The sequence below is a fragment of the Odontesthes bonariensis genome, chromosome 9 (genome assembly GCF_027942865.1).
Source record: "Odontesthes bonariensis isolate fOdoBon6 chromosome 9, fOdoBon6.hap1, whole genome shotgun sequence".
NCBI classification, from domain to species: domain Eukaryota; kingdom Metazoa; phylum Chordata; class Actinopteri; order Atheriniformes; family Atherinopsidae; genus Odontesthes; species Odontesthes bonariensis.
This window is the reverse complement of record NC_134514.1, coordinates 30,950,640-30,973,953: the sequence shown is the minus strand read 5'-3', so window position 1 is coordinate 30,973,953 and position 23,314 is coordinate 30,950,640. Positions and strand designations below refer to the sequence as shown.

Genomic DNA, 23,314 nt, shown 5'->3' with positions numbered 1-23,314 from the left:
AAGTTATTGAGGACATAGACTGAACATCCCCAACATTAAAGCCACTGACAGTTAAGTGAACAACTCTTCTTTTCTTTTACAATGCAATTTTTAGCTAGACAAACCGTTATCCCAGCTTTTACTTGGAGTTTACGTTGACCCTCCACAAGTTTACACTCACAGCTGGGATTTGTAGTGTTACAGATTGATTTACACATACTTTTGGCAACTAATCTCCACTTTAGAATAAGAGAACTTTGAAATAAAAAAAATGGAAGCAACACTGACATTGAGTGAGCTGAACTGAAAGTTGTAGGATGTTTCTATTCGATGATCGAACGTACCTTCCGAGGGTATCTTTTTGCTATCTGTGGCCCGCGGCACTCGTATGAAGTCTAAAGTTGCAAATCTTGGCTCGTTGTTCTAGGGGTATGATTCTCGCTTTTGGTGCGAGACGTCCCGGGTTCAAATCCCGGACGAGCCCTTTCCTGGTTTACTGGCCTTGTGTCTTTCCTTTGCTGTGAAATCAGAGAAGGATTGAATCAATGACTATAACATTCAATGCATTTGGAATAAAAACCCCAAATATGGCAATACAGCTCAAACCTCCACCACTCATTCCGAAGTTGCTTCAAGACCTTCTTAAATTAGTTTCTTATCTGGAATTTGAAAGACAGATCCACGCATGTCAGTAATCCTGTATCATGGAAGCACACCCTCTGCAGTATTATCTAAAGCAGTTTCCGTATTTGTTCTATAAGTCCAGATTGAAACGCTTCAAGTCAATGGTAGAGAAATGGAGATATAGACCTGTTCTGTCTTAAAGTTGGGCTTCTTGATAAAATGTGATGTGAGTTGGTGGAACCTGGCGGTGAGTATTGGCTCATTGGTCTCAGGAGTTTTTGTGGGCTGTTCAGTGTATGTGCCTAATAACTTCACTCATGTTGAGTGAAGGGAGAGCCAACTCCAAACAATATAGGCTCATTGCTCTGGAAAAGTCAAAGAAGAAAGAAAGCAATCACAAATTCCCAGGATTCCATGGCTACGTCAGCTGTCCGCGTGCTCTCATGAAACGCAAACAGTCTACCTTTTGGCTCGTTGGTCTAGGGGTATGATTCTCGCTTAGGGTGCGAGAGGTCCCGGGTTCAAATCCCGGGCGAGCTCTCCTCCTTTAAGAAACCTATACGGAAAGCTTTATGGTTAACTTTGGGTACCTTCCTTCATCTCAAATGCGTCTCTCTTTGCTCTCCCAAATTGTTAATTAAGAGTGCTGATAACAATTGCAAAAATGTCCTGTCTTACTATATTGTTTGGAGCTGTAGCACTTGGCTCTCCTTTCACTCAACATGAGTGAAGTTATTGAGGACATAGACTGAACATCCCCAACATTAAAGCCACTGACAGTTAAGTGAACAACTCTTCTTTTCTTTTACAATGCAATTTTTAGCTAGACAAACCGTTATCCCAGCTTTTACTTGGAGTTTACGTTGACCCTCCACAAGTTTACACTCACAGCTGGGATTTGTAGTGTTACAGATTGATTTACACGTACTTTTGGCAACTAATCTCCACTTTAGAATAAGAGAACTTTGAAATAAAAAAAATGGAAGCAACACTGACATTGAGTGAGCTGATCTGAAAGTTGTAGGATGTTTCTATTCGATGATCGAACGTACCTTCCGAGGGTATCTTTTTGCTATCTGTGGCCCGCGGCACTCGTATGAAGTCTAAAGTTGCAAATCTTGGCTCGTTGTTCTAGGGGTATGATTCTCGCTTTGGGTGCGAGAGGTCCCGGGTTCAAATCCCGGACGAGCCCTTTCCTGGTTTACTGGCCTTGTGTCTTTCCTTTGCTGTGAAATCAGAGAAGGATTGAATCAATGACTATAACATTCAACGCATTTGGAATCAAAACCCCAAATATGGCAATACAGCTCAAACCTCCACCACTCATTCCGAAGTTGCTTCAAGACCTTCTTAAATTAATTTCTTATCTGGAATTTGAAAGACAGATCCACACAGGTCAGTAATCCTGTATCATGGAAGCACACCCTCTGCAGTATTATCTAAAGCAGTTTCCGTATTTGTTCTATAAGTCCAGATTGAAACGCTTCAAGTCAATGGTAGAGAAATGGAGATATAGACCTGTTCTGTCTTAAAGTTGGGCTTCTTGATAAAATGTGATGTGAGTTGGTGGAACCTGGCGGTGAGTATTGGCTCATTGGTCTCAGGAGTTTTTGTGGGCTGTTCAGTGTATGTGCCTAATAACTTCACTCATGTTGAGTGAAGGGAGAGCCAACTCCAAACAATATAGGCTCATTGCTCTGGAAAAGTCAAAGAAGAAAGAAAGCAATCACAAATTCCCAGGATTCCATGACTACGTCAGCTGTCCGCGTGCTCTCACCAAACGCAAAAAGTCTACCCTTTGGCTCGTTGGTCTAGGGGTATGATTCTCGCTTAGGGTGCGAGAGGTCCCGGGTTCAAATCCCGGACGAGCCCTTTCCTCCTTTAAGAAACCTATACGGAAAGCTTGATGGTTAACTTTGGGTATCTTCCTTCATCTCAAATGCGTCTCTCTTTACTCTCCCAAATTGTTAATTAAGAGTGCTGATAACAATTGCAAAAATGTCCTGTCTTACTATATTGTTTGGAGCTGTAGCAGTTGGCTCTCCTTTCACTCAACATGAGTGAAGTTATTGAGGACATAGACTGAACATCCCCAACATTAAAGCCACTGACAGTTAAGTCAACAACTCTTCTTTTCTTTTACAATGCAATTTTTAGCTAGACAAACCGTTATCCAAGCTTTTACATGGAGTTTACGTTGACCCTCCACAAGTTTACACTAACAGCTGGGATTTGTAGTGTTACAGATTGATTTACACATACTTTTGGCAACTAATCTCCACCATAGAATAAGAGAACTTTGAAATAAAAAAAATGGAAGCAACACTGACATTGAGTGAGCTGAACTGAAAGTTGTAGGATGTTTCTATTCGATGATCGAACGTACCTTCCGAGGGTATCTTTTTGCTATCTGTGGCCCGCGGCACTCGTATGAAGTCTAAAGTTGCAAATCCTGGCTCGTTGGTCTAGGGGTATGATTCTCGCTTTGGGTGCGAGAGGTCCCGGGTTCAAATCCCGGACGAGCCCTTTCCTGGTTTACTGGCCTTGTGTCTTTCCTTTGCTGTGAAATCAGAGAAGGATTGAATCAATGACTATAACATTCAACGCATTTGGAATCAAAACCCCAAATATGGCAATACAGCTCAAACATCCACCACTCATTCCAAAGTTGCTTCAAGAACTTCTTAAATTAATTTCTTATCTGGAATTTGAAAGACAGATCCACACAGGTCAGTAATCCTGTATCATGGAAGCACACCCTCTGCAGTATTATCTAAAGCAGTTTTGGTATTTGTTCTATAAATCCAGATTGAAACGCTTCAAGTCAATGGTAGAGAAATGGAGATATAGACCTGTTCTGTCTTAAAGTTGGGCTTCTTGATGAAATGTGATGTGAGTTGGTGGAACCTGGCGGTGAGTATTGGCTCATTGGTCTCAGGAGTTTTTGTGGGCTGTTCAGTGTATGTGCCTAATAACTTCACTCATGTTGAGTGAAGGGAGAGCCAACTCCAAACAATATAGGCTCATTGCTCTGGAAAAGTCAAAGAAGAAAGAAAGCAATCACAAATTCCCAGGATTCCATGGCTACGTCAGCTGTCCGCGTACTCTCACGAAACGCAAAAAGTCCACCTTTTGGCTCGTTGGTCTAGGGGTATGATTCTCGCTTAGGGTGCGAGAGGTCCTGGGTTCAAATCAAGGGTGAGCCCTCCTCCTTTAAGAAACCTATACGGAAAGCTTGATGGTTAACTTTGGGTACCTTCCTTCATCTCAAATGCGTCTCTCTTTGCTCTCCCAAATTGTTAATTAAGAGTGCTGATAACAATTGCAAAAATGTCCTGTCTTACTATATTGTTTGGAGCTGTAGCAGTTGGCTCTCCTTTCACTCAACATGAGTGAAGTTATTGAGGACATAGACTGAACATCCCCAACATTAAAGCCACTGACAGTTAAGTGAACAACTCTTCTTTTCTTTTACAATGCAATTTTTAGCTAGACAAACCGTTATCCCAGCTTTTACTTGGAGTTTACGTTGACGCTCCACAAGTTTACACTCAAAGCTGGGATTTGTAGTGTTACAGATTGATTTACGCATACTTTTGGCAACTAATCTCCACTTTAGAATAAGAGAACTTTGAAATAAAAAAAATGGAAGCAACACTGACATTGAGTGAGCTGAACTGAAATTTGTAGGATGTTTCTATTCGATGATCGAACGTACCTTCCGAGGGTATCTTTTTGCTATCTGTGGCCCGCGGCACTCGTATGAAGTCTAAAGTTGCAAATCTTGGCTCGTTGTTCTAGGGGTATGATTCTCGCTTTTGGTGCGAGAGGTCCCGGGTTCAAATCCCGGACGAGCCCTTTCCTGGTTTACTGGCCTTGTGTCTTTCCTTTGCTGTGAAATCAGTGAAGGATTGAATCAATGACTATAACATTCAATGCATTTGGAATCAAAACCCCAAATATGGCAATACAGCTCAAACCTCTACCACTCATTCCAAAGTTGCTTCAAGACCTTCTTAAATTAATTTCTTATCTGGAATTTGAAAGACAGATCCACGCATGTCAGTAATCCTGTATCATGGAAGCACACCCTCTGCAGTATTATCTAAAGCAGTTTCCGTATTTGTTCTATAAGTCCAGATTGAAACGCTTCAAGTCAATGGTAGAGAAATGGAGATATAGACCTGTTCTGTCTTAAAGTTGGGCTTCTTGATAAAATGTGATGTGAGTTGGTGGAACCTGGTGGTGAGTATTGGCTCATTGGTCTCAGGAGTTTTTGTGGGCTGTTCAGTGTATGTGCCTAATAACTTCACTCATGTTGAGTGAAGGGAGAGCCAACTTCAAACACTATAGGCTCATTGCTCTGGAAAAGTCAAAGAAGAAAGAAAGCAATCACAAATTCCCAGGATTCCATGGCTACGTCAGCTGTCCGCGTGCTCTCAAGAAACGCAAAAAGTCCACCTTTTGGCTCGTTGGTCTAGGGGTATGATTCTCGCTTAGGGTGCGAGAGGTCCCGGGTTCAAATCCCGGGCGAGCTCTCCTCCTTTAAGAAACCTATACGGAAAGCTTTATGGTTAACTTTGGGTACCTTCCTTCATCTCAAATTCATCTCTCTTTGCTCTCCCAAATTGTTAATTAAGAGTGCTGATAACAATTGCAAAAATGTCCTGTCTTACTATATTGTTTGGAGCTGTAGCAGTTGGCTCCCCTTTCACTCAACATGAGTGAAGTTATTGAGGACATAGACTGAACATCCCCAACATTAAAGCCACTGACAGTTAAGTGAACAACTCTTCTTTTCTTTTACAATGCAATTTTTAGCTAGACAAACCGTTATCCCAGCTTTTACTTGGAGTTTACGTTGACCCTCCACAAGTTTACACTCACAGCTGGGATTTGTAGTGTTACAGATTGATTTACACATACTTTTGGCAACTAATCTCCACTTTAGAATAAGAGAACTTTGAAAAAAAAAAAATGGAAGCAACACTGACATTGAGTGAGCTGAACTGAAAGTTGTAGGATGTTTCTATTCGATGATCGAACGTACCTTCCGAGGGTATCTTTTTGCTATCTGTGGCCCGCGGCACTCGTATGAAGTCTAAAGTTGCAAATCTTGGCTCGTTGTTCTAGGGGTATGATTCTCGCTTTTGGTGCGAGACGTCCCGGGTTCAAATCCCGGACGAGCCCTTTCCTGGTTTACTGGCCTTGTGTCTTTCCTTTGCTGTGAAATCAGAGAAGGATTGAATCAATGACTATAACATTCAACGCATTTGGAATCAAAACCCCAAATATGGCAATACAGCTCAAACATCCACCACTCATTCCGAAGTTGCTTCAAGACCTTCTTAAATTAATTTCTTATCTGGAATTTGAAAGACAGATCCACACAGGTCAGTAATCCTGTATCATGGAAGCACACCCTCTGCAGTATTATCTAAAGCAGTTTCCGTATTTGTTCTATAAGTCCAGATTGAAACGCTTCAAGTCAATGGTAGAGAAATGGAGATATAGACCTGTTCTGTCTTAAAGTTGGGCTTCTTGATAAAATGTGATGTGAGTTGGTGGAACCTGGCGGTGAGTATTGGCTCATTGGTCTCAGGAGTTTTTGTGGGCTGTTCAGTGTATGTGCCTAATAACTTCACTCATGTTGAGTGAAGGGAGAGCCAACTCCAAACAATATAGGCTCATTGCTCTGGAAAAGTCAAAGAAGAAAGAAAGCAATCACAAATTCCCAGGATTCCATGGCTACGTCAGCTGTCCGCGTACTATCACGAAACGCAAAAAGTCCACCTTTTGGCTCGTTGGTCTAGGGGTATGATTCTCGCTTAGGGTGCGAGAGGTCCCGGGTTCAAATCCCGGGCGAGCTCTCCTCCTTTAAGAAACCTATACGGAAAGCTTTATGGTTAACTTTGGGTACCTTCCTTCATCTCAAATGCATCTCTCTTTGCTCTCCCAAATTGTTAATTAAGAGTGCTGATAACAATTGCAAAAATGTCCTGTCTTACTATATTGTTTGGAGCTGTAGCAGTTGGCTCCCCTTTCACTCAACATGAGTGAAGTTATTGAGGACATAGACTGAACATCCCCAACATTAAAGCCACTGACAGTTAAGTGAACAACTCTTCTTTTCTTTTACAATGCAATTTTTAGCTAGACAAACCGTTATCCCAGCTTTTACTTGGAGTTTACGTTGACCCTCCACAAGTTTACACTCACAGCTGGGATTTGTAGTGTTACAGATTGATTTACACATACTTTTGGCAACTAATCTCCACTTTAGAATAAGAGAACTTTGAAATAAAAAAAATGGAAGCAACACTGACATTGAGTGAGCTGAACTGAAAGTTGTAGGATGTTTCTATTCGATGATCGAACGTACCTTCCGAGGGTATCTTTTTGCTATCTGTGGCCCGCGGCACTCGTATGAAGTCTAAAGTTGCAAATCTTGGCTCGTTGTTCTAGGGGTATGATTCTCGCTTTTGGTGCGAGACGTCCCGGGTTCAAATCCCGGACGAGCCCTTTCCTGGTTTACTGGCCTTGTGTCTTTCCTTTGCTGTGAAATCAGAGAAGGATTGAATCAATGACTATAACATTCAATGCATTTGGAATAAAAACCCCAAATATGGCAATACAGCTCAAACCTCCACCACTCATTCCGAAGTTGCTTCAAGACCTTCTTAAATTAGTTTCTTATCTGGAATTTGAAAGACAGATCCACGCATGTCAGTAATCCTGTATCATGGAAGCACACCCTCTGCAGTATTATCTAAAGCAGTTTCCGTATTTGTTCTATAAGTCCAGATTGAAACGCTTCAAGTCAATGGTAGAGAAATGGAGATATAGACCTGTTCTGTCTTAAAGTTGGGCTTCTTGATAAAATGTGATGTGAGTTGGTGGAACCTGGCGGTGAGTATTGGCTCATTGGTCTCAGGAGTTTTTGTGGGCTGTTCAGTGTATGTGCCTAATAACTTCACTCATGTTGAGTGAAGGGAGAGCCAACTCCAAACAATATAGGCTCATTGCTCTGGAAAAGTCAAAGAAGAAAGAAAGCAATCACAAATTCCCAGGATTCCATGGCTACGTCAGCTGTCCGCGTGCTCTCATGAAACGCAAACAGTCTACCTTTTGGCTCGTTGGTCTAGGGGTATGATTCTCGCTTAGGGTGCGAGAGGTCCCGGGTTCAAATCCCGGGCGAGCTCTCCTCCTTTAAGAAACCTATACGGAAAGCTTTATGGTTAACTTTGGGTACCTTCCTTCATCTCAAATGCGTCTCTCTTTGCTCTCCCAAATTGTTAATTAAGAGTGCTGATAACAATTGCAAAAATGTCCTGTCTTACTATATTGTTTGGAGCTGTAGCACTTGGCTCTCCTTTCACTCAACATGAGTGAAGTTATTGAGGACATAGACTGAACATCCCCAACATTAAAGCCACTGACAGTTAAGTGAACAACTCTTCTTTTCTTTTACAATGCAATTTTTAGCTAGACAAACCGTTATCCCAGCTTTTACTTGGAGTTTACGTTGACCCTCCACAAGTTTACACTCACAGCTGGGATTTGTAGTGTTACAGATTGATTTACACGTACTTTTGGCAACTAATCTCCACTTTAGAATAAGAGAACTTTGAAATAAAAAAAATGGAAGCAACACTGACATTGAGTGAGCTGATCTGAAAGTTGTAGGATGTTTCTATTCGATGATCGAACGTACCTTCCGAGGGTATCTTTTTGCTATCTGTGGCCCGCGGCACTCGTATGAAGTCTAAAGTTGCAAATCTTGGCTCGTTGTTCTAGGGGTATGATTCTCGCTTTGGGTGCGAGAGGTCCCGGGTTCAAATCCCGGACGAGCCCTTTCCTGGTTTACTGGCCTTGTGTCTTTCCTTTGCTGTGAAATCAGAGAAGGATTGAATCAATGACTATAACATTCAACGCATTTGGAATCAAAACCCCAAATATGGCAATACAGCTCAAACCTCCACCACTCATTCCGAAGTTGCTTCAAGACCTTCTTAAATTAATTTCTTATCTGGAATTTGAAAGACAGATCCACACAGGTCAGTAATCCTGTATCATGGAAGCACACCCTCTGCAGTATTATCTAAAGCAGTTTCCGTATTTGTTCTATAAGTCCAGATTGAAACGCTTCAAGTCAATGGTAGAGAAATGGAGATATAGACCTGTTCTGTCTTAAAGTTGGGCTTCTTGATAAAATGTGATGTGAGTTGGTGGAACCTGGCGGTGAGTATTGGCTCATTGGTCTCAGGAGTTTTTGTGGGCTGTTCAGTGTATGTGCCTAATAACTTCACTCATGTTGAGTGAAGGGAGAGCCAACTCCAAACAATATAGGCTCATTGCTCTGGAAAAGTCAAAGAAGAAAGAAAGCAATCACAAATTCCCAGGATTCCATGACTACGTCAGCTGTCCGCGTGCTCTCACCAAACGCAAAAAGTCTACCCTTTGGCTCGTTGGTCTAGGGGTATGATTCTCGCTTAGGGTGCGAGAGGTCCCGGGTTCAAATCCCGGACGAGCCCTTTCCTCCTTTAAGAAACCTATACGGAAAGCTTGATGGTTAACTTTGGGTATCTTCCTTCATCTCAAATGCGTCTCTCTTTACTCTCCCAAATTGTTAATTAAGAGTGCTGATAACAATTGCAAAAATGTCCTGTCTTACTATATTGTTTGGAGCTGTAGCAGTTGGCTCTCCTTTCACTCAACATGAGTGAAGTTATTGAGGACATAGACTGAACATCCCCAACATTAAAGCCACTGACAGTTAAGTCAACAACTCTTCTTTTCTTTTACAATGCAATTTTTAGCTAGACAAACCGTTATCCAAGCTTTTACATGGAGTTTACGTTGACCCTCCACAAGTTTACACTAACAGCTGGGATTTGTAGTGTTACAGATTGATTTACACATACTTTTGGCAACTAATCTCCACCATAGAATAAGAGAACTTTGAAATAAAAAAAATGGAAGCAACACTGACATTGAGTGAGCTGAACTGAAAGTTGTAGGATGTTTCTATTCGATGATCGAACGTACCTTCCGAGGGTATCTTTTTGCTATCTGTGGCCCGCGGCACTCGTATGAAGTCTAAAGTTGCAAATCCTGGCTCGTTGGTCTAGGGGTATGATTCTCGCTTTGGGTGCGAGAGGTCCCGGGTTCAAATCCCGGACGAGCCCTTTCCTGGTTTACTGGCCTTGTGTCTTTCCTTTGCTGTGAAATCAGAGAAGGATTGAATCAATGACTATAACATTCAACGCATTTGGAATCAAAACCCCAAATATGGCAATACAGCTCAAACATCCACCACTCATTCCAAAGTTGCTTCAAGAACTTCTTAAATTAATTTCTTATCTGGAATTTGAAAGACAGATCCACACAGGTCAGTAATCCTGTATCATGGAAGCACACCCTCTGCAGTATTATCTAAAGCAGTTTTGGTATTTGTTCTATAAATCCAGATTGAAACGCTTCAAGTCAATGGTAGAGAAATGGAGATATAGACCTGTTCTGTCTTAAAGTTGGGCTTCTTGATGAAATGTGATGTGAGTTGGTGGAACCTGGCGGTGAGTATTGGCTCATTGGTCTCAGGAGTTTTTGTGGGCTGTTCAGTGTATGTGCCTAATAACTTCACTCATGTTGAGTGAAGGGAGAGCCAACTCCAAACAATATAGGCTCATTGCTCTGGAAAAGTCAAAGAAGAAAGAAAGCAATCACAAATTCCCAGGATTCCATGGCTACGTCAGCTGTCCGCGTACTCTCACGAAACGCAAAAAGTCCACCTTTTGGCTCGTTGGTCTAGGGGTATGATTCTCGCTTAGGGTGCGAGAGGTCCTGGGTTCAAATCAAGGGTGAGCCCTCCTCCTTTAAGAAACCTATACGGAAAGCTTGATGGTTAACTTTGGGTACCTTCCTTCATCTCAAATGCGTCTCTCTTTGCTCTCCCAAATTGTTAATTAAGAGTGCTGATAACAATTGCAAAAATGTCCTGTCTTACTATATTGTTTGGAGCTGTAGCAGTTGGCTCTCCTTTCACTCAACATGAGTGAAGTTATTGAGGACATAGACTGAACATCCCCAACATTAAAGCCACTGACAGTTAAGTGAACAACTCTTCTTTTCTTTTACAATGCAATTTTTAGCTAGACAAACCGTTATCCCAGCTTTTACTTGGAGTTTACGTTGACGCTCCACAAGTTTACACTCAAAGCTGGGATTTGTAGTGTTACAGATTGATTTACGCATACTTTTGGCAACTAATCTCCACTTTAGAATAAGAGAACTTTGAAATAAAAAAAATGGAAGCAACACTGACATTGAGTGAGCTGAACTGAAATTTGTAGGATGTTTCTATTCGATGATCGAACGTACCTTCCGAGGGTATCTTTTTGCTATCTGTGGCCCGCGGCACTCGTATGAAGTCTAAAGTTGCAAATCTTGGCTCGTTGTTCTAGGGGTATGATTCTCGCTTTTGGTGCGAGAGGTCCCGGGTTCAAATCCCGGACGAGCCCTTTCCTGGTTTACTGGCCTTGTGTCTTTCCTTTGCTGTGAAATCAGTGAAGGATTGAATCAATGACTATAACATTCAATGCATTTGGAATCAAAACCCCAAATATGGCAATACAGCTCAAACCTCTACCACTCATTCCAAAGTTGCTTCAAGACCTTCTTAAATTAATTTCTTATCTGGAATTTGAAAGACAGATCCACGCATGTCAGTAATCCTGTATCATGGAAGCACACCCTCTGCAGTATTATCTAAAGCAGTTTCCGTATTTGTTCTATAAGTCCAGATTGAAACGCTTCAAGTCAATGGTAGAGAAATGGAGATATAGACCTGTTCTGTCTTAAAGTTGGGCTTCTTGATAAAATGTGATGTGAGTTGGTGGAACCTGGTGGTGAGTATTGGCTCATTGGTCTCAGGAGTTTTTGTGGGCTGTTCAGTGTATGTGCCTAATAACTTCACTCATGTTGAGTGAAGGGAGAGCCAACTTCAAACACTATAGGCTCATTGCTCTGGAAAAGTCAAAGAAGAAAGAAAGCAATCACAAATTCCCAGGATTCCATGGCTACGTCAGCTGTCCGCGTGCTCTCAAGAAACGCAAAAAGTCCACCTTTTGGCTCGTTGGTCTAGGGGTATGATTCTCGCTTAGGGTGCGAGAGGTCCCGGGTTCAAATCCCGGGCGAGCTCTCCTCCTTTAAGAAACCTATACGGAAAGCTTTATGGTTAACTTTGGGTACCTTCCTTCATCTCAAATTCATCTCTCTTTGCTCTCCCAAATTGTTAATTAAGAGTGCTGATAACAATTGCAAAAATGTCCTGTCTTACTATATTGTTTGGAGCTGTAGCAGTTGGCTCCCCTTTCACTCAACATGAGTGAAGTTATTGAGGACATAGACTGAACATCCCCAACATTAAAGCCACTGACAGTTAAGTGAACAACTCTTCTTTTCTTTTACAATGCAATTTTTAGCTAGACAAACCGTTATCCCAGCTTTTACTTGGAGTTTACGTTGACCCTCCACAAGTTTACACTCACAGCTGGGATTTGTAGTGTTACAGATTGATTTACACATACTTTTGGCAACTAATCTCCACTTTAGAATAAGAGAACTTTGAAAAAAAAAAAATGGAAGCAACACTGACATTGAGTGAGCTGAACTGAAAGTTGTAGGATGTTTCTATTCGATGATCGAACGTACCTTCCGAGGGTATCTTTTTGCTATCTGTGGCCCGCGGCACTCGTATGAAGTCTAAAGTTGCAAATCTTGGCTCGTTGTTCTAGGGGTATGATTCTCGCTTTTGGTGCGAGACGTCCCGGGTTCAAATCCCGGACGAGCCCTTTCCTGGTTTACTGGCCTTGTGTCTTTCCTTTGCTGTGAAATCAGAGAAGGATTGAATCAATGACTATAACATTCAATGCATTTGGAATAAAAACCCCAAATATGGCAATACAGCTCAAACCTCCACCACTCATTCCGAAGTTGCTTCAAGACCTTCTTAAATTAGTTTCTTATCTGGAATTTGAAAGACAGATCCACGCATGTCAGTAATCCTGTATCATGGAAGCACACCCTCTGCAGTATTATCTAAAGCAGTTTCCGTATTTGTTCTATAAGTCCAGATTGAAACGCTTCAAGTCAATGGTAGAGAAATGGAGATATAGACCTGTTCTGTCTTAAAGTTGGGCTTCTTGATAAAATGTGATGTGAGTTGGTGGAACCTGGCGGTGAGTATTGGCTCATTGGTCTCAGGAGTTTTTGTGGGCTGTTCAGTGTATGTGCCTAATAACTTCACTCATGTTGAGTGAAGGGAGAGCCAACTCCAAACAATATAGGCTCATTGCTCTGGAAAAGTCAAAGAAGAAAGAAAGCAATCACAAATTCCCAGGATTCCATGGCTACGTCAGCTGTCCGCGTGCTCTCATGAAACGCAAACAGTCTACCTTTTGGCTCGTTGGTCTAGGGGTATGATTCTCGCTTAGGGTGCGAGAGGTCCCGGGTTCAAATCCCGGACGAGCCCTTTCCTCCTTTAAGAAACCTATACGGAAAGCTTGATGGTTAACTTTGGGTACCTTCCTTCATCTCAAATGCGTCTCTCTTTGCTCTCCCAAATTGTTAATTAAGAGTGCTGATAACAATTGCAAAAATGTCCTGTCTTACTATATTGTTTGGAGCTGTAGCACTTGGCTCTCCTTTCACTCAACATGAGTGAAGTTATTGAGGACATAGACTGAACATCCCCAACATTAAAGCCACTGACAGTTAAGTGAACAACTCTTCTTTTCTTTTACAATGCAATTTTTAGCTAGACAAACCGTTATCCAAGCTTTTACATGGAGTTTACGTTGACCCTCCACAAGTTTACACTAACAGCTGGGATTTGTAGTGTTACAGATTGATTTACACATACTTTTGGCAACTAATCTCCACTTTAGAATAAGAGAACTTTGAAATAAAAAAAATGGAAGCAACACTGACATTGAGTGAGCTGAACTGAAAGTTGTAGGATGTTTCTATTCGATGATCGAACGTACCTTCCGAGGGTATCTTTTTGCTATCTGTGGCCCGCGGCACTCGTATGAAGTCTAAAGTTGCAAATCTTGGCTCGTTGTTCTAGGGGTATGATTCTCGCTTTGGGTGCGAGAGGTCCCGGGTTCAAATCCCGGACGAGCCCTTTCCTGGTTTACTGGCCTTGTGTCTTTCCTTTGCTGTGAAATCAGAGAAGGATTGAATCAATGACTATAACATTCAACGCATTTGGAATCAAAACCCCAAATATGGCAATACAGCTCAAACCTCCACCACTCATTCCGAAGTTGCTTCAAGACCTTCTTAAATTAATTTCTTATCTGGAATTTGAAAGACAGATCCACACAGGTCAGTAATCCTGTATCATGGAAGCACACCCTCTGCAGTATTATCTAAAGCAGTTTCCGTATTTGTTCTATAAGTCCAGATTGAAACGCTTCAAGTCAATGGTAGAGAAATGGAGATATAGACCTGTTCTGTCTTAAAGTTGGGCTTCTTGATAAAATGTGATGTGAGTTGGTGGAACCTGGCGGTGAGTATTGGCTCATTGGTCTCAGGAGTTTTTGTGGGCTGTTCAGTGTATGTGCCTAATAACTTCACTCATGTTGAGTGAAGGGAGAGCCAACTCCAAACAATATAGGCTCATTGCTCTGGAAAAGTCAAAGAAGAAAGAAAGCAATCACAAATTCCCAGGATTCCATGGCTACGTCAGCTGTCCGCGTGCTCTCATGAAACGCAAACAGTCTACCTTTTGGCTCGTTGGTCTAGGGGTATGATTCTCGCTTAGGGTGCGAGAGGTCCCGGGTTCAAATCCCGGACGAGCCCTTTCCTCCTTTAAGAAACCTATACGGAAAGCTTGATGGTTAACTTTGGGTACCTTCCTTCATCTCAAATGCGTCTCTCTTTGCTCTCCCAAATTGTTAATTAAGAGTGCTGATAACAATTGCAAAAATGTCCTGTCTTACTATATTGTTTGGAGCTGTAGCACTTGGCTCTCCTTTCACTCAACATGAGTGAAGTTATTGAGGACATAGACTGAACATCCCCAACATTAAAGCCACTGACAGTTAAGTGAACAACTCTTCTTTTCTTTTACAATGCAATTTTTAGCTAGACAAACCGTTATCCAAGCTTTTACATGGAGTTTACGTTGACCCTCCACAAGTTTACACTCAAAGCTGGGATTTGTAGTGTTACAGATTGATTTACACATACTTTTGGCAACTAATCTCCACTTTAGAATAAGAGAACTTTGAAATAAAAAAAATGGAAGCAACACTGACATTGAGTGAGCTGAACTGAAAGTTGTAGGATGTTTCTATTCGATGATCGAACGTACCTTCCGAGGGTATCTTTTTGCTATCTGTGGCCCGCGGCACTCGTATGAAGTCTAAAGTTGCAAATCCTGGCTCGTTGGTCTAGGGGTTTGATTCTCGCTTTGGGTGCGAGAGGTCCTGGGTTCAAATCCCAGACGAGCCCTTTCCTGGTTTACTGGCCTTGTGTCTTTCCTTTGCTGTGAAATCAGAGAAGGATTGAATCAATGACTATAACATTCAACGCATTTGGAATCAAAACCCCAAATATGGCAATACAGCTCAAACATCCACCACTCATTCCGAAGTTGCTTCAAGACCTTCTTAAATTAATTTCTTATCTGGAATTTGAAAGACAGATCCACACAGGTCAGTAATCCTGTATCATGGAAGCACACCCTCTGCAGTATTATCTAAAGCAGTTTCCGTATTTGTTCTATAAGTCCAGATTGAAACGCTTCAAGTCAATGGTAGAGAAATGGAGATATAGACCTGTTCTGTCTTAAAGTTGGGCTTCTTGATAAAATGTGATGTGAGTTGGTGGAACCTGGCGGTGAGTATTGGCTCATTGGTCTCAGGAGTTTTTGTGGGCTGTTCAGTGTATGTGCCTAATAACTTCACTCATGTTGAGTGAAGGGAGAGCCAACTCCAAACAATATAGGCTCATTGCTCTGGAAAAGTCAAAGAAGAAAGAAAGCAATCACAAATTCCCAGGATTCCATGGCTACGTCAGCTGTCCGCGTACTATCACGAAACGCAAAAAGTCCACCTTTTGGCTCGTTGGTCTAGGGGTATGATTCTCGCTTAGGGTGCGAGAGATCCCGGGTGAGCCCTCCTCCTTTAAGAAACCTATACGGAAAGCTTGATGGTTAACTTTGGGTACCTTCCTTCATCTCAAATGCGTCTCTCTTTGCTCTCCCAACTTGTTAATTAAGAGTGCTGATAACAATTGCAAAAATGTCCTGTCTTACTATATTGTTTGGAGCTGTAGCAGTTGGCTCTCCTTTCACTCAACATGAGTGAAGTTATTGAGGACATAGACTGAACATCCCCAACATTAAAGCCACTGACAGTTAAGTCAACAACTCTTCTTTTCTTTTACAATGCAATTTTTAGCTAGACAAACCGTTATCCCAGCTTTTACTTGGAGTTTACGTTGACCCTCCACAAGTTTACACTCACAGCTGGGATTTGTAGTGTTACAGATTGATTTACACATACTTTTGGCAACTAATCTCCACTTTAGAATAAGAGAACTTTGAAATAAAAAAAGATGGAAGCAACACTGACAATGAGTGAGCTGAACTGAAAGTTGTAGGATGTTTCTATTCGATGATCGAACGTACCTTCCGAGGGTATCTTTTTGCTATCTGTGGCCCGCGGCACTCGTATGAAGTCTAAAGTTGCAAATCTTGGCTCGTTGTTCTAGGGGTATGATTCTCGCTTTTGGTGCGAGAGGTCCCGGGTTCAAATCCCGGACGAGCCCTTTCCTGGTTTACTGGCCTTGTGTCTTTCCTTTGCTGTGAAATCAGAGAAGGATTGAATCAATGACTATAACATTCAATGCATTTGGAATCAAAACCCCAAATATGGCAATACAGCTCAAACCTCTACCACTAATTCCAAAGTTGCTTCAAGACCTTCTTAAATTAATTTCTTATCTGGAATTTGAAAGACAGATCCACGCATGTCAGTAATCCTGTATCATGGAAGCACACCCTCTGCAGTATTATCTAAAGCAGTTTCCGTATTTGTTCTATAAATCCAGATTGAAACGCTTCAAGTCAGTGGTAGAGAAATGGAGATATAGACCTGTTCTGTCTTAAAGTTGGGCTTCTTGATAAAATGTGATGTGAGTTGGTGGAACCTGGCGGTGAGTATTGGCTCATTGGTCTCAGGAGTTTTTGTGGGCTGTTCAGTGTATGTGCCTAATAACTTCACTAATGTTGAGTGAAGGGAGAGCCAACTCCAAACAATATAGGCTCATTGCTCTGGAAAAGTCAAAGAAGAAAGAAAGCAATCACAAATTCCCAGGATTCCATGGCTACGTCAGCTGTCCGCGTGCTCTCACGAAACGCAAAAAGTCCACCTTTTGGCTCGTTGGTCTAGGGGTATGATTCTCGCTTAGGGTGCGAGAGGTCCAGGGTTCAAATCCCGGGCGAGCCCTCCTCTTTTAAGAAACCTATACGGAAAGCTTGATGGTTAACTTTGGGTACCTTCCTTCATCTCAAATGCGTCTCTCTTTGCTCTCCCAAATTGTTAATTAAGAGTGCTGATAACAATTGCAAAAATGTCCTGTCTTACTATATTGTTTGGAGCTGTAGCAGTTGGCTCTCCTTTCACTCAACATGAGTGAAGTTATTGAGGACATAGACTGAACATCCCCAACATTAAAGCCACTGACAGTTAAGTGAACAACTCTTCTTTTCTTTTACAATGCAATTTTTAGCTAGACAAACCGTTATCCCAGCTTTTACATGGAGTTTACGTTGACCCTCCACAAGTTTACACTAACAGCTGGGATTTGTAGTGTTACAGATTGATTTACACATACTTTTGGCAACTAATCTCCACTTTAGAATAAGAGAACTTTGAAATAAAAAAAAATGGAAGCAACACTGACATTGAGTGAGCTGAACTGAAAGTTGTAGGATGTTTCTATTCGATGATCGAACGTACCTTCCGAGGGTATCTTTTTTCTATCTGTGGCCCGCGGCACTCGTATGACGTTTAAAGTTGCACATCTGGGCTCGTTGGTCTAGGGGTATGATTCTCGCTTTGGGTGCGAGAGGTCCTGGGTTCAAATCCCAGACGGGCCCTTCCCTGGTTTACTGGCCTTGTGTCTTTCCTTTGCTGTGAAATCAGAGAAGGATTGAATCAATGACTATAACATTCAACGCATTTGGAATCAAAACCCCAAATATGGCAATACAGCTCAAACCTCCACCACTCATTCCGAAGTTGCTTCAAGAACTTCTTAAATTAATTTCTTATCTGGAATTTGAAAGACAGATCCACACAGGTCAGTAATCCTGTATCATGGAAGCACACCCTCTGCAGTATTATCTAAAGCAGTTTTGGTATTTGTTCTATAAATCCAGATTGAAACGCTTCAAGTCAATGGTAGAGAAATGGAGATATAGACCTGTTCTGTCTTAAAGTTGGGCTTCTTGATAAAATGTGATGTGAGTTGGTGGAACCTGGCGGTGAGTATTGGCTTATTGGTCTCAGGAGTTTTTGTGGGCTGTTCAGTGTATGTGCCTAATAACTTCACTAATGTTGAGTGAAGGGAGAGCCAACTCCAAACAATATAGGCTCATTGCTCTGGAAAAGTCAAAGAAGAAAGAAAGCAATCACAAATTCCCAGGATTCCATGGCTACGTCAGCTGTCCGCGTACTCTCACGAAACGCAAAAAGTCCACCTTTTGGCTCGTTGGTCTAGGGGTATGATTCTCGCTTAGGGTGCGAGAGGTCCTGGGTTCAAATCAAGGGTGAGCCCTCCTCCTTTAAGAAACCTATACGGAAAGCTTGATGGTTAACTTTGGGTACCTTCCTTCATCTCAAATGCGTCTCTCTTTGCTCTCCCAAATTGTTAATTAAGAGTGCTGACAACAATTGCAAAAATGTCCTGTCTTACTATATTGTTTGGAGCTGTAGCAGTTGGCTCTCCTTTCACTCAACATGAGTGAAGTTATTGAGGACATAGACTGAACATCCCCAACATTAAAGCCACTGACAGTTAAGTGAACAACTCTTCTTTTCTTTTACAATGCAATTTTTAGCTAGACAAACCGTTATCCCAGCTTTTACTTGGAGTTTACGTTGACGCTCCACAAGTTTACACTCAAAGCTGGGATTTGTAGTGTTACAGATTGATTTACACATACTTTTGGCAACTAATCTCCACTTTAGAATAAGAGAACTTTGAAATAAAAAAAATGGAAGCAACACTGACATTGAGTGAGCTGAACTGAAAGTTGTAGGATGTTTCTATTCGATGATCGAACGTACCTTCCGAGGGTATCTTTTTGCTATCTGTGGCCCGCGGCACTCGTATGAAGTCTAAAGTTGCAAATCTTGGCTCGTTGTTCTAGGGGTATGATTCTCGCTTTTGGTGCGAGAGGTCCCGGGTTCAAATCCCGGACGAGCCCTTTCCTGGTTTACTGGCCTTGTGTCTATCCTTTGTTGTGAAATCAGTGAAGGATTGAATCAATGACTATAACATTCAATGCATTTGGAATCAAAACCCCAAATATGGCAATACAGCTCAAACCTCTACCACTCATTCCAAAGTTGCTTCAAGACCTTCTTAAATTAATTTCTTATCTGGAATTTGAAAGACAGATCCACGCATGTCAGTAATCCTGTATCATGGAAGCACACCCTCTGCAGTATTATCTAAAGCAGTTTCCGTATTTGTTCTATAAGTCCAGATTGAAACGCTTCAAGTCAATGGTAGAGAAATGGAGATATAGACCTGTTCTGTCTTAAAGTTGGGCTTCTTGATAAAATGTGATGTGAGTTGGTGGAACCTGGTGGTGAGTATTGGCTCATTGGTCTCAGGAGTTTTTGTGGGCTGTTCAGTGTATGTGCCTAATAACTTCACTCATGTTGAGTGAAGGGAGAGCCAACTTCAAACACTATAGGCTCATTGCTCTGGAAAAGTCAAAGAAGAAAGAAAGCAATCACAAATTCCCAGGATTCCATGGCTACGTCAGCTGTCCGCGTGCTCTCAAGAAACGCAAAAGGTCCACCTTTTGGCTCGTTGGTCTAGGGGTATGATTCTCGCTTAGGGTGTGAGAGGTCCCGGGTTCAAATCCCGGGCGAGCTCTCCTCCTTTAAGAAACCTATACGGAAAGCTTTATGGTTAACTTTGGGTACCTTCCTTCATCTCAAATGCTTCTCTCTTTGCTCTCCCAAATTGTTAATTAAGAGTGCTGATAACAATTGCAAAAATGTCCTGTCTTACTATATTGTTTGGAGCTGTAGCAGTTGGCTCTCCTTTCACTCAACATGAGTGAAGTTATTGAGGACATAGACTGAACATCCCCAACATTAAAGCCACTGACAGTTAAGTGAACAACTCTTCTTTTCTTTTACAATGCAATTTTTAGCTAGACAAACCGTTATCCCAGCTTTTACTTGGAGTTTACGTTGACCCTCCACAAGTTTACACTCACAGCTGGGATTTGTAGTGTTACAGATTGATTTACACATACTTTTGGCAACTAATCTCCACTTTAGAATAAGAGAACTTTGAAATAAAAAAAATGGAAGCAACACTGACATTGAGTGAGCTGAACTGAAAGTTGTAGGATGTTTCTATTCGATGATCGAACGTACCTTCCGAGGGTATCTTTTTGCTATCTGTGGCCCGCGGCACTCGTATGAAGTCTAAAGTTGCAAATCTTGGCTCGTTGTTCTAGGGGTATGATTCTCGCTTTTGGTGCGAGACGTCCCGGGTTCAAATCCCGGACGAGCCCTTTCCTGGTTTACTGGCCTTGTGTCTTTCCTTTGCTGTGAAATCAGAGAAGGATTGAATCAATGACTATAACATTCAATGCATTTGGAATAAAAACCCCAAATATGGCAATACAGCTCAAACCTCCACCACTCATTCCGAAGTTGCTTCAAGACCTTCTTAAATTAGTTTCTTATCTGGAATTTGAAAGACAGATCCACGCATGTCAGTAATCCTGTATCATGGAAGCACACCCTCTGCAGTATTATCTAAAGCAGTTTCCGTATTTGTTCTATAAGTCCAGATTGAAACGCTTCAAGTCAATGGTAGAGAAATGGAGATATAGACCTGTTCTGTCTTAAAGTTGGGCTTCTTGATAAAATGTGATGTGAGTTGGTGGAACCTGGCGGTGAGTATTGGCTCATTGGTCTCAGGAGTTTTTGTGGGCTGTTCAGTGTATGTGCCTAATAACTTCACTCATGTTGAGTGAAGGGAGAGCCAACTCCAAACAATATAGGCTCATTGCTCTGGAAAAGTCAAAGAAGAAAGAAAGCAATCACAAATTCCCAGGATTCCATGGCTACGTCAGCTGTCCGCGTGCTCTCACGAAACGCAAACAGTCTACCTTTTGGCTCGTTGGTCTAGGGGTATGATTCTCGCTTAGGGTGCGAGAGGTCCCGGGTTCAAATCCCGGACAAGCCCTTTCCTCCTTTAAGAAACCTATACGGAAAGCTTGATGGTTAACTTTGGGTACCTTCCTTCATCTCAAATGCGTCTCTCTTTGCTCTCCCAAATTGTTAATTAAGAGTGCTGATAACAATTGCAAAAATGTCCTGTCTTACTATATTGTTTGGAGCTGTAGCACTTGGCTCTCCTTTCACTCAACATGAGTGAAGTTATTGAGGACATAGACTGAACATCCCCAACATTAAAGCCACTGACAGTTAAGTGAACAACTCTTCTTTTCTTTTACAATGCAATTTTTAGCTAGACAAACCGTTATCCAAGCTTTTACATGGAGTTTACGTTGACCCTCCACAAGTTTACACTAACAGCTGGGATTTGTAGTGTTACAGATTGATTTACACATACTTTTGGCAACTAATCTCCACTTTAGAATAAGAGAACTTTGAAATAAAAAAAATGGAAGCAACACTGACATTGAGTGAGCTGAACTGAAAGTTGTAGGATGTTTCTATTCGATGATCGAACGTACCTTCCGAGGGTATCTTTTTGCTATCTGTGGCCCGCGGCACTCGTATGAAGTATAAAGTTGCAAATCCTGGCTCGTTGGTCTAGGGGTATGATTCTCGCTTTGGGTGCGAGAGGTCCTGGGTTCAAATCCCGGACGAGCCCTTTCCTGGTTTACTGGCCTTGTGTCTTTCCTTTGCTGTGAAATCAGAGAAGGATTGAATCAATGACTATAACATTCAATGCATTTGGAATCAAAACACCAAATATGGCAATACAGCTCAAACCTCCACCACTCATTCTGAAGTTGCTTCAAGACCTTCTTAAATTAATTTCTTATCTGGAATTTGAAAGACAGATCCACACAGGTCAGTAATCCTGTATCATGGAAGCACACCCTCTGCAGTATTATCTAAAGCAGTTTCCGTATTTGTTCTATAAGTCCAGATTGAAACGCTTCAAGTCAATGGTAGAGAAATGGAGATATAGACCTGTTCTGTCTTAAAGTTGGGCTTCTTGATAAAATGTGATGTGAGTTGGTGGAACCTGGCGGTGAGTATTGGCTCATTGGTCTCAGGAGTTTTTGTGGGCTGTTCAGTGTATGTGCCTAATAACTTCACTCATGTTGAGTGAAGGGAGAGCCAACTCCAAACAATATAGGCTCATTGCTCTGGAAAAGTCAAAGAAGAAAGAAAGCAATCACAAATTCCCAGGAATCCATGGCTACGTCAGCTGTCCACGTGCTCTCACGAAACGCAAAAAGTCTACCTTTTGGCTCGTTGGTCTAGGGGTATGATTCTCGCTTAGGGTGCGAGAGGTCCCGGGTTCAATTCCCGGACGAGCCCTCCTCCTTTAAGAAACCTATACGGAAAGCTTGATGGTTAACTTTGGGTACCTTCCTTCATCTCAAATGCGTCTCTCTTTGCTCTCCCAAATTGTTAATTAAGAGTGCTGATAACAATTGCAAAAATGTCCTGTCTTACTATATTGTTTGGAGCTGTAGCAGTTGGCTCTCCTTTCACTCAACATGAGTGAAGTTATTGAGGACATAGACTGAACATCCCCAACATTAAAGCCACGTACAGTTAAGTGAACAACTCTTCTTTTCTTTTACAATGCAATTTTTAGCTAGACAAACCGTTATCCCAGCTTTTACATGGAGTTTATGTTGACCCTCCACAAGTTTACACTAACAGCTGGGATTTGTAGTGTTACAGATTGATTTACACATACTTTTGGCAACTAATCTCCACTTTAGAATAAGAGAACTTTTAAATAAAAAAAGATGGAAGCAACACTGACATTGAGTGAGCTGAACTGAAAGTTGTAGGATGTTTCTATTCGATGATCGAACGTACCTTCCGAGGGTATCTTTTTGCTATCTGTGGCCCGTGGCACTCGTATGAAGTCTAAAGTTGCAAATCTTGGCTCGTTGTTCTAGGGGTATGATTCTCGCTTTTGGTGCGAGAGGTCCCGGGTTCAAATCCCGGACGAGCCCTTTCCTCCTTTAAGAAACCTATACGGAAAGCTTGATGGTTAACTTTGGGTACCTTCCTTCATCTCAAATGCGTCTCTCTTTGCTCTCCCAAATTGTTAATTAAGAGTGCTGACAACAATTGCAAAAATGTCCTGTCTTACTATATTGTTTGGAGCTGTAGCAGTTGGCTCTCCTTTCACTCAACATGAGTGAAGTTATTGAGGACAT

General features: G+C 41.9%; 25 non-coding genes across 25 annotated transcripts; all 25 read left to right on the top strand.

Moving 5' to 3' along the window:
- The first annotated feature begins 1,071 nt into the window (after positions 1 to 1,071).
- On the top strand, positions 1,072 to 1,143 carry trnap-agg (transfer RNA proline (anticodon AGG)). The gene has a single exon. It is a non-coding gene; the product is annotated as a tRNA-Pro (tRNA).
- Positions 1,144 to 1,723: 580 nt separating this feature from the next.
- Positions 1,724 to 1,795, top strand: trnap-ugg (transfer RNA proline (anticodon UGG)). Its single transcript has one exon. It is a non-coding gene; the product is annotated as a tRNA-Pro (tRNA).
- Positions 1,796 to 2,403: 608 nt separating this feature from the next.
- Positions 2,404 to 2,475, top strand: trnap-agg (transfer RNA proline (anticodon AGG)). The gene has a single exon. It is a non-coding gene; the product is annotated as a tRNA-Pro (tRNA).
- A 582-nt stretch (positions 2,476 to 3,057) lies between these two features.
- Positions 3,058 to 3,129, top strand: trnap-ugg (transfer RNA proline (anticodon UGG)). Its single transcript has one exon. It is a non-coding gene; the product is annotated as a tRNA-Pro (tRNA).
- Positions 3,130 to 4,389: 1,260 nt separating this feature from the next.
- On the top strand, positions 4,390 to 4,461 carry trnaq-uug (transfer RNA glutamine (anticodon UUG)). Its single transcript has one exon. It is a non-coding gene; the product is annotated as a tRNA-Gln (tRNA).
- A 608-nt stretch (positions 4,462 to 5,069) lies between these two features.
- Positions 5,070 to 5,141, top strand: trnap-agg (transfer RNA proline (anticodon AGG)). Its single transcript has one exon. It is a non-coding gene; the product is annotated as a tRNA-Pro (tRNA).
- A 1,260-nt stretch (positions 5,142 to 6,401) lies between these two features.
- Positions 6,402 to 6,473, top strand: trnap-agg (transfer RNA proline (anticodon AGG)). The gene has a single exon. It is a non-coding gene; the product is annotated as a tRNA-Pro (tRNA).
- Positions 6,474 to 7,733: 1,260 nt separating this feature from the next.
- On the top strand, positions 7,734 to 7,805 carry trnap-agg (transfer RNA proline (anticodon AGG)). Its single transcript has one exon. It is a non-coding gene; the product is annotated as a tRNA-Pro (tRNA).
- A 580-nt stretch (positions 7,806 to 8,385) lies between these two features.
- Positions 8,386 to 8,457, top strand: trnap-ugg (transfer RNA proline (anticodon UGG)). The gene has a single exon. It is a non-coding gene; the product is annotated as a tRNA-Pro (tRNA).
- Positions 8,458 to 9,065: 608 nt separating this feature from the next.
- On the top strand, positions 9,066 to 9,137 carry trnap-agg (transfer RNA proline (anticodon AGG)). Its single transcript has one exon. It is a non-coding gene; the product is annotated as a tRNA-Pro (tRNA).
- A 582-nt stretch (positions 9,138 to 9,719) lies between these two features.
- Positions 9,720 to 9,791, top strand: trnap-ugg (transfer RNA proline (anticodon UGG)). The gene has a single exon. It is a non-coding gene; the product is annotated as a tRNA-Pro (tRNA).
- Positions 9,792 to 11,051: 1,260 nt separating this feature from the next.
- Positions 11,052 to 11,123, top strand: trnaq-uug (transfer RNA glutamine (anticodon UUG)). The gene has a single exon. It is a non-coding gene; the product is annotated as a tRNA-Gln (tRNA).
- A 608-nt stretch (positions 11,124 to 11,731) lies between these two features.
- trnap-agg (transfer RNA proline (anticodon AGG)) lies at positions 11,732 to 11,803 on the top strand. The gene has a single exon. It is a non-coding gene; the product is annotated as a tRNA-Pro (tRNA).
- Positions 11,804 to 13,063: 1,260 nt separating this feature from the next.
- Positions 13,064 to 13,135, top strand: trnap-agg (transfer RNA proline (anticodon AGG)). The gene has a single exon. It is a non-coding gene; the product is annotated as a tRNA-Pro (tRNA).
- A 582-nt stretch (positions 13,136 to 13,717) lies between these two features.
- Positions 13,718 to 13,789, top strand: trnap-ugg (transfer RNA proline (anticodon UGG)). The gene has a single exon. It is a non-coding gene; the product is annotated as a tRNA-Pro (tRNA).
- A 608-nt stretch (positions 13,790 to 14,397) lies between these two features.
- trnap-agg (transfer RNA proline (anticodon AGG)) lies at positions 14,398 to 14,469 on the top strand. The gene has a single exon. It is a non-coding gene; the product is annotated as a tRNA-Pro (tRNA).
- A 582-nt stretch (positions 14,470 to 15,051) lies between these two features.
- On the top strand, positions 15,052 to 15,123 carry trnap-ugg (transfer RNA proline (anticodon UGG)). Its single transcript has one exon. It is a non-coding gene; the product is annotated as a tRNA-Pro (tRNA).
- Positions 15,124 to 16,371: 1,248 nt separating this feature from the next.
- trnaq-uug (transfer RNA glutamine (anticodon UUG)) lies at positions 16,372 to 16,443 on the top strand. The gene has a single exon. It is a non-coding gene; the product is annotated as a tRNA-Gln (tRNA).
- A 608-nt stretch (positions 16,444 to 17,051) lies between these two features.
- trnap-agg (transfer RNA proline (anticodon AGG)) lies at positions 17,052 to 17,123 on the top strand. The gene has a single exon. It is a non-coding gene; the product is annotated as a tRNA-Pro (tRNA).
- A 581-nt stretch (positions 17,124 to 17,704) lies between these two features.
- Positions 17,705 to 17,776, top strand: trnap-ugg (transfer RNA proline (anticodon UGG)). The gene has a single exon. It is a non-coding gene; the product is annotated as a tRNA-Pro (tRNA).
- Positions 17,777 to 19,036: 1,260 nt separating this feature from the next.
- trnaq-uug (transfer RNA glutamine (anticodon UUG)) lies at positions 19,037 to 19,108 on the top strand. The gene has a single exon. It is a non-coding gene; the product is annotated as a tRNA-Gln (tRNA).
- Positions 19,109 to 21,048: 1,940 nt separating this feature from the next.
- On the top strand, positions 21,049 to 21,120 carry trnap-agg (transfer RNA proline (anticodon AGG)). Its single transcript has one exon. It is a non-coding gene; the product is annotated as a tRNA-Pro (tRNA).
- A 582-nt stretch (positions 21,121 to 21,702) lies between these two features.
- On the top strand, positions 21,703 to 21,774 carry trnap-ugg (transfer RNA proline (anticodon UGG)). Its single transcript has one exon. It is a non-coding gene; the product is annotated as a tRNA-Pro (tRNA).
- Positions 21,775 to 22,382: 608 nt separating this feature from the next.
- trnap-agg (transfer RNA proline (anticodon AGG)) lies at positions 22,383 to 22,454 on the top strand. Its single transcript has one exon. It is a non-coding gene; the product is annotated as a tRNA-Pro (tRNA).
- A 581-nt stretch (positions 22,455 to 23,035) lies between these two features.
- Positions 23,036 to 23,107, top strand: trnaq-uug (transfer RNA glutamine (anticodon UUG)). The gene has a single exon. It is a non-coding gene; the product is annotated as a tRNA-Gln (tRNA).
- Positions 23,108 to 23,314: the final 207 nt, after the last annotated feature.